At 43.4% G+C, this 7,974-nt stretch overlaps 1 non-coding gene across 1 annotated transcript; it reads right to left on the bottom strand.

The window, feature by feature from the left end:
* Positions 1–527: 527 nt before the first annotated feature.
* Positions 528–692, bottom strand: LOC121277554. Its single transcript, XR_005942917.1, has one exon. It is a non-coding gene; the product is annotated as a U1 spliceosomal RNA (small nuclear RNA).
* Between the last annotated feature and the right edge of the window lie 7,282 nt (positions 693–7,974).

Here is a 7,974-nt window from a genome sequence, read left to right as displayed (position 1 = left end):
TCCCACAGAGGTGTGTATCTCTGCACTGGTGGAGAGTGTGGGTGACCGCTGTGATGGGACTTCAAGGAGGGTGCCTTCAGATTCCTCTTCAGCTTTCTTTATGGCTTGACTGGAGGCCCTGGGTCATGAATTCTGTTGGCTGCGTGGCAGCTGTGCCTGCGAAAGCAAGGAGAGACAATTAGTGCATGACACTGGCCTGTGAAACAGGACACATCACTCACAGCATGGCTGTCTGATGGATGTTGCACTGCTGGATCCTCATTTGGTAGAGCACCGCCGACCTCACCGTCAGCACAGGAACAGTCCAGATCCTCGCCAGCCAGCTGGATGGCTCTGTTTTCAAAGTCCGTGAGGATCTTGATTTCAGGCTTCCTCCACCAGTCTTGGACCTCTCCCTCTTGTTGTGTGCCAGCTTGTCCTATATAAATAGATATTTTAATGGGGAAAATTACTGGATAGTTTACTGGATAGTTCCTTTTGGAAAAGAAAATGCGAACGAAACAAAGTCTACTGTTTGATTAGTAAATCAGGGGAGAGCACGAACGCAGTCCCCCCACTACCACAAATTTTGCAGTTGAGTATCCTGCATTTGGGGACATCTCAGGAGTCGGCACACCTGAAGTGCAATGGGCTAGCCTCGTCCTGGGAGAACCACTTTCATGATCATGGTCTCTCCCCTGCCAGGTAAGTATCCCTACATGAATAGAGATGCAGAGAGTGTAAGTAGGATGCCTGCCAGGCCGGATGATAAGTACGCCTGTCATGTGTGGGTGGTGACTGGTACCATGAATGGGATGAGGGCAATGAAGGTGTGTGTGAGAGAGTGAATGGTGATGTCCCTTGAACTGGCAGTGAGTGAGATCCCTGTGAATGTGTGATGGGTTGTTGAGTCTGTGAGTTGAGAGTGATGAGAAGAGTGACTTACTCTGGCAGAACAGAGGAGATGATTCATCCTCTTGTGGCACTGGGTGGCTGTCCTCCTTTGCACAGCATTGGCACTGATCACTGCTGCCACCACCTCCCAAGCCAGATTAGCGAGTTTGCTGCCCACCCTGTGGCCAGATCGGGGGTGGAGGACATTACGGTGAGCCTCTGCTGAGGCCAAAAGGCGCTCGAGGGAAGCGTCATTGAACCTGGGGGCTGCAGTCTTCCTATTTTTTGGGGCCATGTCTTCCATGAAGCTGTCCTGGGCTGGAAGCACTGAGAGGTGTGTGCGCGCCTGCACTTTAAATGTGCTGCCTTGCCGCTACAGCAAGGTGATGGTGTGGCAGGCAAATGAGAGCCTTCCTGCCATGGAAACAACGTGTTTCCCGGGATTGCATAATTAATGCGGTGGCTTTGGGACCAATACAGCGTGAAAAGGTGTCATTGCGGCTGGTGGCTAAAACGTCGTTTTACCCACCCACTACTGTACTTAGTGCAAACCTGGGATGATTCCGCCCAGTGTCTCAATGTCCTTCTCTTTCACTGTGATTTTGGCAGCATTATTTTACTTTATAAAGACAAATGCAAATTATTCAGTTAGCACCCCAACAATTCCTTCTGTCTCTTTGCTTCTCTTATTTTCGTTTTCACTTCCCTTCTGAATTACTAAATTCAGCTTGATTCTCATTTGCATTATCAACCTGACATCTGTCACATTTACCCTTTTTCTGCTTCATCTTATTCTTTCGCTCATCATCTAGGGAACTCTGGCTTTGTTTGTCCTACCTTTCCCCTAACTGGGAATGTACCTCAACTCAGCACAAGCAATCCCCCCTTTTTTTGCCTGACAATCTTTGATTCCAATTTTCCTGAGCCAGATCCATTCGGACCTCATTGAAATTGGCCCTCCTCCATTTATTACTTTTTAAATTCGATTGCTCTTATCCTTTTCCTTTGCTAGCTTAAACCTCATGGTACTATGACCACTGTGCTCTAAATGTTCCCCTACAGACACTTGATCCAATTCAATCCCCAGGGGCAGGATTTTCCACTTGGTATGTGGGTGTACGCCCAACATGCTTGAGCGTTAAATAGCGGGTGATGACGTCGAGCAAGTGTCCCCATGTCATCGCGCACTTGCGCGATATTTCGGTCAGCAGGCACGCGCAAGAGTTGGCAGTGTGCCCATCGACAATTAAAATGCCTATTAAGGCCAATAATCAGTTAATTAACCTGGATATTTTGCTGCCTGCCCAATGTTACGGTTGGTGGGCGGGCGAAGTGACCAGGCGATCTTTGGATTTTTGAGGAAACCTCAACGGCGGGATGAGGTTTCTGATGTTCATTTAAAAAAAATGTTTGGGCAGAATTTTTATCATCAACATATTTAGATGAGTGATTCTGATGGGTGGAAATTTTTGTGTGATTTTAAAATCCTTATTTAAAGGTTTAAAATTCTTCAGATCCCTGAGGCTGCTCTCTGCCTTCAGGGAGCTTTCATCGCACATCTCCCCCATGCCTGTGCTGACTTAAGCGCTCGCCATGCTCCCGCCCCCACCCTGGCAGCGCTGGCCAGCCAGTGTAAAATTGTGTTCAGGGGCCGCTCCCTGACTTGCCCTCTGGGCCCGCCTGATGACCTCAAAATCCTGCCCCAGGATCAGATCCAGCAATACCTCCTTCCTTGTTGAAACAGAAACAAACTGATCTTGAAAATTCTCCTAAACACACTTCAGGACCTGTCCCGTATGCTCTTTAAACTATTACTATCACAGTCTATATTAGGAGAATTAGAGTCCCCCATCATCACTCTATAGTTGTAGCACTTTTCTGTAATTAACTTGCAAATTTGTTCCTCTAAATCTTTCCTTTTAGTTGGTGCCCTGTAGAATATAATTTTGTAATGGTGCCTATTTTGTTGGAATTAATTATTAAGGAAATAGTGACAGAAAATTTAGAAAATCATAATATAATCAGGCAGAGTCAACATAATTTTATGAAGGGGAAACTGCTTGTCAAATTTATTATAATTGTTTAATGATATGGCCAGTAGGATGGGTAAAGGGGAACTAGTAAATGTAGTGTATTTGGATTTCTAAAATGCATTTGATAAGGCAATACATAAAAGATTAATGCATTAGATAAAAGTCCATGGAGTCGGGCTAATATATTTACACAGATCGAGGATTAGCTAACAGAGAGTTGGGATAAATGGGTTATTTTCGGATTGGCAACTGTAACTCATGGATTTCCATAGGCATCAGTGTTGTTTGGGTTTTGAAATGCAGTCATTACTAAGTATCTTACCTGGCTTGCCATAGTCATGTGGCCTCTACCAAACGGGAATGTCTGTAGGTAGCCATGTCATATTCAGTTCCGTAAAGACACCACATTAGAAAGACTGTAGTCTTTCAGCTTGTAATATGGTGTCAGGAGTGGAGCTGAGATTGAGTTTTGAGAAGCTGGAATAGCAGCCATAGCTACTGAGTGAGGAGCACTGAACTATCCCAACCTGCAAAAAGCTTCTGGGAAAAAAACACTGACAAGGAAAAGATAACGTAAACTGAAGGTTGCAAGTAATATACTGGGTGAGACAAAAGTGGCTGTAAAGTTTCCACTCACAGATCCTGTCAAAATGAAAGGAGATTTGTGGCAGAAATGGCAATTTTTCCACTTGCAATGACAAAACTATGAGATTGCAGCATATTTAACAAGCTAGAGCCAATACAAGTAGCAACACTTATAACAAAACAAAAACAGAATTACCTGGAAAAACTCAGCAGGTCTGGCAGCATCGGCGGAGAAGAACAAAGTTGACGTTTCGAGTCCTCATGACCCTTCAACAGAACTAAGTAAAAATTGAAGGTAATGAGGACTCGAAACGTCAACTTTGTTCTTCTCCGCCGATGCTGCCAGACCTGCTGAGTTTTTCTAGGTAATTCTGTTTTTGTTTTGGATTTCCAGCATCCGCAGCTTTTTGTTTTTAACACTTGTAACAATGCTGGGAAGAAACTGCTACAAATTTTATTACATCCTAAATCTATCCAAAGAACAGAAAAAAACAGACTGCAGAAATTTTGAAAGCCTTGAAGCCACACTTTGAACCCCAAGTGAATGTAACCTATGAACGGTATATGTTCAATATTAGGGCTCATGGTGAAAAAGAGTCCAATGATCAGTACATGACTGCAGTAACACAGCTTGTAGAATCTTGTGAATTTGCGCAACTAAAAGTGATCTCATTAAAGATAGAATTGTCTTAGGCATAAGAGATCCAACAGCGAGAGCAAGTCTACTGATAGAGGAGAAACTCATTCTCAAGAAAGCAAAAGACATGTGTAGAAACGCAGGGCTTGTAAAACATCAGCTGGAGCACATGTATGGCAGAACAGAGCAGGAGATACATTATGCCGAGAGACATTCCAGGTCTAAAGAGCAGAGCAATTTCAGATGAAGGGCAGTGTGCAAATACTGTGGTTGTCACCATACAAAGGAGAAGAAGAATTGTCCAGCCTGGGGAAAGGAATACTTTAACTACAAGAAGCGGAATCATTTCACACATAAGTGTTTGGCTAGAAAGAAACAAAACAAGCCTATACAGATGGCCACTGAAGAGATATCAGCTGAAGAGACAGATGAAGCACTATACACAATACAACAGGTTGGTTCCATCAAGTCTATTGGTGGTAAATGGTTTGGGACTGTTACAATGATGACTGCAGCAAGAGAGCATCAAGTGAGCAGGAAGTATCAGATAGATACTGGTGCATCATGCAACATAATGACCTTCACAGACCTGTGCGAAGTGGCGCAACATGGTGATCCAAAAATGAAGCCCTCAAAAGTAAGGTTGAAACTATATGAAGGCACGATACTCATACCAAGAGGACAAATTAGTCTGCGAGCCCAATGCAATGACAAGATGGAAGATCTAGAGTTCCAGATTATAGATGGGACCCAACAGCCTCACACTCAGCTGAAGTAAGTCTAAACTTGAGCTGGCAACCTGAACATGCCAACAGAGATTTACAATATGTTGCAGCACACAAAACCATTGACTGCCAAACAGATCCTAAAGGATGCTACAAATATGTGTTTACAGGGTTTGGATGTCTACCTGCAGAATATCATCTTGAAGTAGACAAGAGTGTAAGATCATTTCAGCATCTGCCAAGAAAATACTTAGGCCTTCAAATCTCACTTCCACCCTCAGCACCTTCCTTTCTTGTCCGAGGAGAAATTTCATGGGAATTCCAACCTGTCCCTTCTCTTCCATGGCTATTTGCCTTCCTTTCACATTCCCATCTTCTTTCCTTCTTGGGTTTGTTGGGGTACTGGAGAAAGGGTTTGGATCTATGGACCAAGTCTTAATTGTCAGCCATCTCCACTGCCTGGCTAGCTGTTTTAACCCTCTGGTCTTCAACATGGGTTCTAACTACAGGAGGAAGTGAATGTTTAAATTATTCCAGGAGGATTATTTCCCTAAGAGCTTCATACATTGTCTCTACCTTTAATGCCTGTATCCAACAATCAAAATTAATTTGTTTTACCCTCTCACATTCAATATTTGTCTGCCCAAGTTGTTTCCTCATGTTCAGAAATTTCTGCCTGCATGCTTCAGGGGCCAACTCATATGTACTCAGAATAGCCTTTTCACTGCATCATAAACCACAGACACCTCTTCTGACAACGATGCATAAACCTCATGAGCTCTACCCACCAACCTACTCTGTAAGAGCAATGTCCAGATTTCCTTTGGCCACTTCATTTGCTTAGACACCTTTTCAAATGAAATAAAGAATGCCTCTATATCGCTTTCCTCAAACTTTGGAAGGTCTTGTACGAATTTAAATATCTCCCTGCTAGGCTTTGGGTTGGAGGTGCTTGTTTCACCATTAGAACCTTCTCCAGTATCTGAGGCCCCCTTTTTAAAGTCCAGCCTTTTAACCTGGCATTCTCTTTCTCATTCCTTCTCTCTTTTCTCCAGTGCTAACTTACCTCTCTGGAGGTCAAGTTTTCACATTTCCATTTTTCTTTGAAATGCTCTCTCTTTTTCCTTTTCTTGTCTTTCTCTTTCCTTTTTTTGCCTCTAATTGAAGTTTTTTCAGTTCCTTTTCATGTTCAAGTTGTTTCATTTGACACTGGACCAACTAACTCAACTGACTCACCCCCTGGAGAACATGGTCTCTCTGGTATCCCTTCCAGTTTCAAGTGCTGTGTCATTATCTCAACCATGTCTACTTTCCTCGCCCCCATGGGTAATTCTATCTCCAGATTATCTGCCAATTCCGTTAGCTGACTCTTGGTTAATTTCTGTAAACCAGTCAGCATTACATCTTCCATTTGTTAAAAAGTTTCAACAACCTCCAAAACCTTTTCAATTCCAACCCGTCTAATATACCTCACAGCAACTCCAATTCCTATATCCAGAACCTCCATGTATTCATTTTTTAAGGATTCACAGATCCCACCAATGTTCAAGGATTTACAATCCCCTAAGAGATCCCACCTTATAATGATAATCCTGGATCAGCCCCCACTTTGTTATGATCCCAGCTGATGTTACTACTAGATAAGTTAGATCCCAGGGTGGAACACGGCTTGATAGATCCTAACTTTGATTTTCTGTTCAGAAACATCGAGAGCAACTACTGAACAGAGTCATTGGGTCAGCTGATGAACTTTTAACAAGAGAATAAAACTTTTATTAAACAAGGAAAGATGAACCATAGTATAGTACTCCTTCACCCACAACTATACCTTCACAGATATATACAGATTTGTAAGGATAACACAAGTTACGAAAGCTATCTTATACTCTAATGTTCACAGTAAATACACAGTCCATGTAAACCAATGAACAACCTGTGGTCAGACACACCACACTCTGAAACCAAGTGACAGATGGCACCCTAAACAGATGCTATGGATCTCTCATCAACTCCCCCCAGATGCTTGTCACACCCTGAGCCAACCGGCCTTTCTGAACTCTGTCTTTCACACGAAGGTTTCTAACCCCCACTCTCGAAGAACTTGCTTTGGAATCTTCTCCCAAATGATACTTTCTCTCAGACACGTCCCACAAGGGTCCACCTCTAAGGTTTCAAATTCTCCTTCCAGTGTCCCTCTCCCTTGGATCGCCACATGCATTCAAGCTTTCTTCCACACACTTTCTCTTAGATACTGAGTCATACCAACAGAACACCACTGCTTCACATGTCGTTAATAAAGTGTTACAAGCTTTCAGCTGTCTCCTTGGATCTTTTGGCTTCTCACAAGCCTATTTGCTTTAAGTCTGTGTCCTGCAGCTTTCTCCTTTTAAGCTTGGAGCCTTCCTCTCTGCTTCTTTCTTCCATTTCCACTGAACAGTGCCTTGTTCCAAATTCCTGTCCTTATCCCTTGATTTAACTTGAAGGGCTTCTTGGCCTTTCTATTTTTCCTTTAGGACCTGCTCCCTGCAGTTCCCTCTCCCAGTAGACTAAGCAAGGGAAACAGGTGTACATCGCTGACTTACTGTCAAGAACAGCGCTCCCCATGAAGAAAATTGAGGATGCCACAACAGAATGTGAAATCTTCCAGATTCAAGGTAAGGCAGCAGCTCAACATGGTCTGGAAGTCATCAACCCAACAGAGACATTGAATCTGACAGACAAGTGCCTTGCTCAAATCAAGTGAACTACCCAACAAGATGCAACTCTCCAAGTGCTGCAAGAAGTAATGATGAAAAGACGGCCTGAGAGCATCAAGGACATACCTGTGGTCATAACAGCTCATTCGACATACCGAGATGAAGTGACCACTCAAGATGGCATCCTGTACAAAGAAAACATTGTCATCATCCCTAAGAAGATGAGAGGAGAGATGCTGAAGAGCATACATGCAAGCCATCAATGAATTGAACCAAGTTTGAGGAAGGCAAGAGAAGCACTCTGCTGGCCAAATATGACCAATAAAATTAAAGACCTTATCAGCCAGTGCAGTGCTTGTAATGAGTACCAAGCTAAACAAGCTAGAGAGACGTTGATGATACCTGACATACTAGACAGACCATGG

This window comes from Carcharodon carcharias, chromosome 4, assembly GCF_017639515.1.
Source record: "Carcharodon carcharias isolate sCarCar2 chromosome 4, sCarCar2.pri, whole genome shotgun sequence".
Taxonomy (NCBI): domain Eukaryota; kingdom Metazoa; phylum Chordata; class Chondrichthyes; order Lamniformes; family Lamnidae; genus Carcharodon; species Carcharodon carcharias.
Note: the sequence above shows the minus strand (reverse complement) of the source record. Positions and strands in the feature narration are given on the sequence as shown.